At 40.9% G+C, this 7,759-nt stretch overlaps 1 pseudogene; it reads right to left on the bottom strand.

Moving 5' to 3' along the window:
* Positions 1-281: 281 nt before the first annotated feature.
* LOC117723709 (BMP/retinoic acid-inducible neural-specific protein 1 pseudogene) lies at positions 282-1,686 on the bottom strand (annotated as a pseudogene).
* Between the last annotated feature and the right edge of the window lie 6,073 nt (positions 1,687-7,759).

Here is a 7,759-nt window from a genome sequence, read left to right as displayed (position 1 = left end):
ATCCCTAAATGGGACACCATATTACACCCTTCTATATACAACCACCACCACCACTACCACCACCACCACCACCATCACCACCACCATCACCATCACTATCACCACCACCATCAACACCACCACCAACACCACCACCACTACTACCACCACCACCAAAACCAAGGCACTGGGAACATTTCAAAAGAAGAGACGGAATGAATGATGGAAGTATGTGCTGTGAAGTGATGTCTTCTGAATGCTTGCCACCAACTCAAAGCTTCACAAAATTCTGACACCCTTCCTTATGATGGAATATAGAACTTCAGGTGATGCTTCAGCATACAGGAAAATAAGTCCAGCTGGGGTTTCCACAGGAGGGAACAGGTAGTTGAATCGGTCCAACAGGAGAAGCATCATGGGTGAAGAGGAATAGAACTGACCACCCTGTGTATAAGATTGGTTCACCTGTTGTACAGCACTTCGTAGAGGTCAGAATTGAACGTCAGGCTGTAACTGAACACCTGCAAATAGGAGATCTTAATGCAGAATTGCCTTTTGGAGGGATTCGACAGGTCCACCAGACCCTGCCAGTCTCACTGTATAGGATGGGTAGCTGAGCCCGACCATGTAGGGAGATATGGACAGTCTCGATAAAAGTTTTCCAACCATTTGGCCAACAAGAGGGTCCAATTGTAGCACTGGCTATTCTGCAGACAGATCTTTTCCCACAGTGGGTAGCCAAATTCCCCCAAAGGGCATGTTCCAGCCTCCTGCACGGTTCCCATGGAAAGGACTGATGAAGAACATAGGGTCCAGGCTACTGAGAATCCAGCAGATACACATGGACATGCCGATCATAGAGTGAATAAAGTCCACGCAGTTCTTGTTGTTCTGGAGAGTGAAGAACGTAAGCTTGTGCCAAGGGTCAAAAACCATACCCAGATGAATCTCATTGCTGATGAAGGTGGTGTGGACATAAAGTCGTGAATCCATTTTCTGCAACAGGTACTTCAGTTCCGAGTCCTGGAAGTCCAGGTTTGTCTCAAAGCTGATGAACTGCTCACTTCACTTAGAGTCCATGTTTTGCATTTCCCAGTGGCTCTACACAACTTGGAGCCCTTACTGCAGGAGGCACAGAGTAAAATGCTGGCCAGGCTGCTCATGGCACAGCTGTTGCTCCACCTGCACTGGCTGGTTTTGTGTGTCAACTTGACACAAGCTGGAGTTATCACAGAGAAAGGAGCCTCCCTTGAGGAAATGTCTCCATGAGATCCAGCTGTAAGGCATTTTCTCAGTTAGTGATCACTGTTGGGAGGGCCCATTGTAGGTGGTGCCATCCCTGGGCTGGTAGTCCTGGTTTTATAAGAAAGCAAGCTGAGATAATCAGGAGAAGCAATCTAGTAAGCTGCACCCCTCTATGTCTTCTGCATCAGCTCCTGCCTCCAGGTTCCTGTCCTGTGTGAATTCCAGTCCTGACTTTCTTTGGTGATGAACAGCAATACAGAAGTGTAAGCTGAATAAACCCTTTCTTCCCCAACTTGTTGTTTTGTGCAGGAATAGAAACCCTGACTATGATACCACCTATGATTCATAGGATATGGTTCTGGCACAGTGAGGTGCTACCATGGCACATACAACTCCTCTGGCTCTACAGGAAGGGTCCACAGAACCTATTCTCATTGCACAGATGACAAGTGACTGGACCATTACAAGCCAACTGCTGAATTGTCCAGTGAAAGAAAAATGTAAAATGTTAGCTACCATCAATAGGATTGTGAGGTGCATCAGACAACTGGCCATGCAAGTTGGAGCCTCCCAAAGAATGAAAAGTGGGGATTAGAACTATGGCTTTCGTAAAATGCTTGCCATGCAAATATGAGAACCTAAGTTTAATCCCAAGTATACATGTAAATATATATATATATATAAGTAGACGTACTTATATTCTTAGGTTTTGGAGGACAGAGTGTGGGGAGCCGACAGAAGGCAGCTATCATCCTTGCAGCCATCTTGAGCCATGTACCCTGACAAGAGACTTGTTTACAATAGCTTACAACAGCTGAACATACTCTGATAACATCTTGTTTTAGATACCCAGGATTTTCCTTGGGTGTGTAAGACTTAAAGATGTGATTTAGAGCAGAGACTTAAGGGCGTGACTTAAAGGTGTGATTTAGAGTTAAGACCTAAGGGCATGACTTAAAGGAGTGACTTAAAGGCGTGGCTTAGAAGTGAGACATATAAAAGGCAAGAGTCAGACAGAAGAAATTAGTAGGCACTTGAGACTTGAGACAGGCAACTAGAAATTAGACACTTGGAAAAGGCACTTGGAAAGGCACTAGTACTTGAGCCTTGGAAGAAGACTTGAAACTAGGAAAGAGACTAGCAATTTAGAACTAGGATTAGGACTTGAGACTTGGAGCTAGGAACTAGGGACATGAGACTTGAAACTAGGGACTTGGAGAGAAGAAGAGAGACTGAAGAATAAACAGGATTGAATCACACTCTGTCTGGTCTCCATTCTTCGTATCTATCCTCACTCTCTCTCTTGCTGAACCCTAACCCATGGACTGGAGCAGCTTGAGTCAGTATGGGATCTAACACTTAGCCCCCAAGGATTTTGGCAGTGTGGGTTCCAACATTGATAGAGTGGTCCCCAACATTTTGGTCCCCAAACATGTGGCAGAGTGGTTCTCAACAACAGAGATAGGAGGATCCCTGAAACTAGCTAGCTAGCAAGCCAGCCTAGCCTCATTGAAGAACCCTAAGAATAAGCAGATTAAATATAAGAGAATGCAGAGTGACTATGTATTAATAACTACACTGTCATTCTGTGTTATGTCTTATGGCTGTGGTATCACTTTGTACTTTATACATCTAACATTCTTTGTGAACATGTATGCAAAGGAGTCATTGGGCTAATTATTAGGATATTCATCCACCTCTATCTATTCCATTATACAATAGGCACTGAGAAGTTTAAGGAATAAAGTTTCTAAACTCAAATACACTTTCTGGATGAGAGCAAATCATGAAAAGTCTCACACGGCAAGATTTGTGGATCTTTATGTTTTCTTACTTCTTTTTTATTGTATTTTTTATGTCAACAACAGAGGAGTCCACACCTTCTACTGATGAAGTTATGGCATGCCCAACCCTGTCAACAAGAATAAGCTTCATTGCATCATATTCTAGAACTCATGTAGGACTTCTATATGGATCATCTGATGTGACTCTCACAGTGGCTTTTCATAATATGCAATAAAAACATACGATCCTCAAAAAATACTACAACAAAAAAGCAATTAGGTCCATCATATCTGAAGAATGCAAAAGAAAACTTAATGACTGTATCAGCAATCTATATTGAAATGAGAACAGTGAGGAAAGGTCTGCTTTGCCCATGGGCTCAGGGGGCATGGTACAATGCAAGTGGACAATTGAGAGACAGAACAGAAATGCCCCCAATTCTTAAATAAAGTTTTGTTCTTTCTCTTATTTTTAATTAATTTTCTGTTCTTTCTATTTAAAGCTTCTGGAATCAGATTAATCCTTAGAATTTTCCCTATGCATCATGCTGGAGAGACTTCAAAGTGATGCCTGGAGGTGTTGATAGAGAGAGAACAGGAATGTTTAATGGAGGGTGGAGAGAAAGAGTGCATTTACTTTACTGGAATATTGAATTTCCAGCACAAAATCAGCACCAATATAGAGTGCAACCTTTGTTTGGGTGATTGTATTCCTTGGCTTCTATTCAAAAAATGAAACTAATCCATCAGTGTTCTGATGTTTAGACCATTAAGAAGGCATTTCTTAATTCCTTCTTTGCCAGGTTTCTTTTCTGTTTCTGGAGTATATAATTTAGGAGTCACTGGACTATTAACGTTTCAGCATTTTGTGTCAGAAGTAAGTATCTATGGAGTGATTAATGAGTGGATTGAGTGGGATTAAATTCCGGTGTAGAGCTAGCAGGTAGCAAGCCTGGTTGTGAAGGCAAACATCTGATTTCCAGTGTGATGCCAGGCAGTGCCAAAGCTGGTTCTCCAGCCAAGCATCTGATTGCTAAGCAAATTCCCTCGATCTGCAAGCAGAGAGCACAAGCTTTTTTGGCTTTTCTACATCCCAAGTAATTTTAACACCTGTGGGTACTTTACAAGACAAGCCTGGAAACAAGATAAGGAAAGAAAATAGAATGGCAATAGTCCCCTTTTTCTGGAAATAGAGATGATTCTTGGCAGTCCACTATCCACAAATTGTGGCATTTGTTGACAATGAACATTAAAGCCCGTGAGATAAAAATAGCCATGCTTTAAGAAACTCCCATTTGATTGGCTCTAGATTGTAGGTCCTCGGAAAATGAAATAGGAAAACTGAATTTCTCAAAAATGTGGCGAAGTGTCAAAATTTAGGTCATCCACAAAAGCTAACATTTGTGTGCGTGAGAGAAGGAAAAGTACCATGCTTTTGCCTGACAATACTTGTTTGGAGTTTGCGTATGGCATCTTCAGGATCACAGAGTTTTGTAGAGCTAGAGGCTTCATCTGTGTAGTTCAGTATTGTCCTGTCCTTGACCATAACTCAGTTTGTCTAGTGCCTTAGAGGATGCTGGATAAGGAATGTGTGCTGCCACCGACCCACAGCAACTGTCTGCCAGATTCATTAGGACATGTGAGATGGCTGAGTTTGGGAGAAGGGAGAAGAACCATTCCTAAAAAAATCTCCTTGAGGTGGAGTCCTCATGGTAAATCCGTTACAGGAAATACATTCCAAAATGCTCTTAGCCTCCACGAGTTCAGTCGTTATGTCTTTACTTGACTTTCTCAGAAGGAAGCTTGTGTATTATATTAAATCTGTGTCTCCATCAGTTATAACACAGAGCTTCTTTCTGCTCAGAGTACAAAACAGTGCTTCCAGCTAAATTGCACAGAAGTGTTCTTACATTGAGGCTGAAACCTGAAACGTGTCTAAGCATCTTTGCGTAACAGTCACATTCTCTCAGGACATTGGATGCCTTTCTAGTCTGTGTGGAGATACTGCCTCTGTTCAGCTATGTAGCACCAACACCAGTGAAAAATTTAGCATTTTAAAAGAATATTTTTTGACAATTTTAATAATGCATGTAATGGCTTTTGTCTGTTTTCACCTTTTTACCTTATCTAGTCTCTCTTTCTCTACATGGAAATCCTTCTTCCCAAACAGGTTTCATTGTATATTCATGACTCTATTTTCTCTCTCTCTCTCTCTCTCTTCTCTCTCTCTCTCCTTCTCTCTCTCTCTCTCTCTCTCTCCTTAGTCTCTCCCCCCTCCTCTCCCTCCCTTTTTATGGAAGCACTGAGTATAAAGAGGGTTGTGTGGGTGAGCATAGCTAGGAGGTATTTACTGGATCATGGTAACTTGTCAATGTTCACAACACAGATGAAAATGACACTCCCTCTTTTGTAATCATTAACCTCCATTAGTCCCTCATGGAAAGATAGGACCACGGGAGACCCTCCACACACACAGTGTATCATTATCAGGCTTATTTCTCACACAGGGCTTCAGGTAACTGCATCTGCTGTGAGTTCACCAGTGAAATGACTGTCGCATGCTAAAGCCAGGCACTCCTCCCAAGGCCTTGGCGCTTATGGTTTTTTTTCTGTGCCTCTTCTTTAATGTTCCCGAGCCTCTGTGCAGCTGATAGACATTTCATCTGGAGCTAAGCATTCATTTATGAGTGTTTCAGTAACTGCTACCCACTGACAGAGACATTTATCTTCCTGTTGGTTTCACACTTTCTCAGACTTCATAAATTTGTTTTTATTTCCATTTTAAAATTTTTCATTGTTTTTAATTTTGTGTGTCTGTGGGTGGGTATGGACACATGAGAGAAATTGATCACTGAGGCCATAGACATTGAATTCTCCTACAGCTGCAATTACAAACAGTTACAAATTGCCAAGTATGGGGACTGGGAACTAAATTTGAGTCCTCTGCAAAAACAAGGTGTTGTTCTTAAACACTAGCCCTCTTTCCAGGCCTTATTTTTAAGTTTTATTTTTTCAAGAACAAAATGATACTTTTTGTTCAGTCTCTCAAAGGCCAATGTCACTGAATTTATTTATATTTTTCTGCCTAAATGGTGATTTATGTTTAAAAAAAAAACATAAAATTCTAATGTCACATTTCAGAGCACTTGTGGTTTTAACAAAAAGGACTGTTATGCAATTACATTGACAAGTGAACTACAATAAGCAAGTTCAAGCATTCACAGGTAATAATGGTCATGACAAGGCACTCCTGCATGGCAAGCAGTCCTGTAGAATAACCCAGGATATATTGATTCTAGATAGCAACAAAGTTCAAATCTATTAAAGGTCGATTTAGAATTTGTGTTGAATATGAAGTGGAACAAGTATAAGCCTAATACTTCCATTACTTGGACTTACTTTGTGTCTAACCAACATTTACACAGCTTAGGAAATGTTTCATATCCTATATTTTATAAAGCACTGTAGACAATGTTTTTGCCCCTCCTAGATTAATATGTTTAATGACCCCCATCATTTTGCTTTTCTAACTTCCAGTTCACCAGGAGGTTGTTTGAAATAGAGTTTTCAAGTTAAAATTAAGCTGTGAATCTCCCTCGTATCATAAGGGATGTTTGGACACAGATATGACATGGATTTATAGCAGAAGATAATGTGAAGAGCCAGTGAGGGATGGTGGGTATCCACAAGCCAAAGGTGAAATGGCTGGAGCAAATTCTGCATTCAGAACTCCCAGAAGGAGGTACCCATACCCACTTTTCAGTTTCTGACGTCAAGACTCTATGTCTCTGAGACAGCTCACTGTTAAGATTGCTTAAATTTCTGGTGCTTTACTATGGCACCTATAGAAAGAAAATACTATCTTCAAAGCATCTTATTTGATGTTTAAGCACTTCATATATACTGTGCTATGGCTATGTTGTTAGATCAGCAGCATAGCATAGCTTCTGCACAGACTCTCTGTATTGATCCAGCCAGTTAACTAGTGCTAGATTTACATCTCAGCCCTTAGTTTCTGCATCTTTTCTCCTAACAGAAGAAACAGCAAAGAATAGTATGATTGTTTACAAACACAAAACTTCCTCTCAAAAGACAAAATAAAGTTGTATTTCAAAAATATCCAGACATCTCTCTATTCTGGTTAACTGCAAAAAAGTCCTTTAGTTAGATTGAACAGAGCATTAATTTAATATATATCCCCATTGAAAGCGTTAACAATTACTTTTGTGTCAAGAGCATCAAGTTAAAAGTCTTCACAGGTTTGTCATCTAATAGGAATGAGCTATGCATGGTGGTTATTCTTACTCTTCTTACTTTCTAAATTCTATCTCCAGTGTTAATGGTGACTGAGACTGCACAGGAGGCGGGGCTCTGAACTATGGATGTGAGTGTGGAATAGTTTGCCCTGAGATTAAAGCATTCCATCCCATGTAGAAACTCTTTAATTAGGAAGTTAAAGAACTCCAAACAGTTTCAGGAAGTTCCTGAAACTGATCAGAATAAGGAATAAATTCTGAGAGTTTTTTTCAGACAAGGCCAAACTAAAGGAAGACTTTGAAGAGCACACCAGCTGCCTGGAAGAAGCAGAAACTGCAAAGCTGCCTGGAAGAGGTTTAGAAAAGTAACTTGGAAGGGCCTTTTTGAAACTCTTGAAATGCCTTCAGGCTGTGAAGTATGCTCCTAGTTTCCCAGGCTTTTGTGAGCTGTCACCCATGCTTGGAGATGTTGCTGTCTGTGGGTCATGTCTGTTC

The sequence above is a fragment of the Arvicanthis niloticus genome, chromosome 19 (genome assembly GCF_011762505.2).
Source record: "Arvicanthis niloticus isolate mArvNil1 chromosome 19, mArvNil1.pat.X, whole genome shotgun sequence".
NCBI lineage: Eukaryota > Metazoa > Chordata > Mammalia > Rodentia > Muridae > Arvicanthis > Arvicanthis niloticus.
Note: the sequence above shows the minus strand (reverse complement) of the source record. Positions and strands in the feature narration are given on the sequence as shown.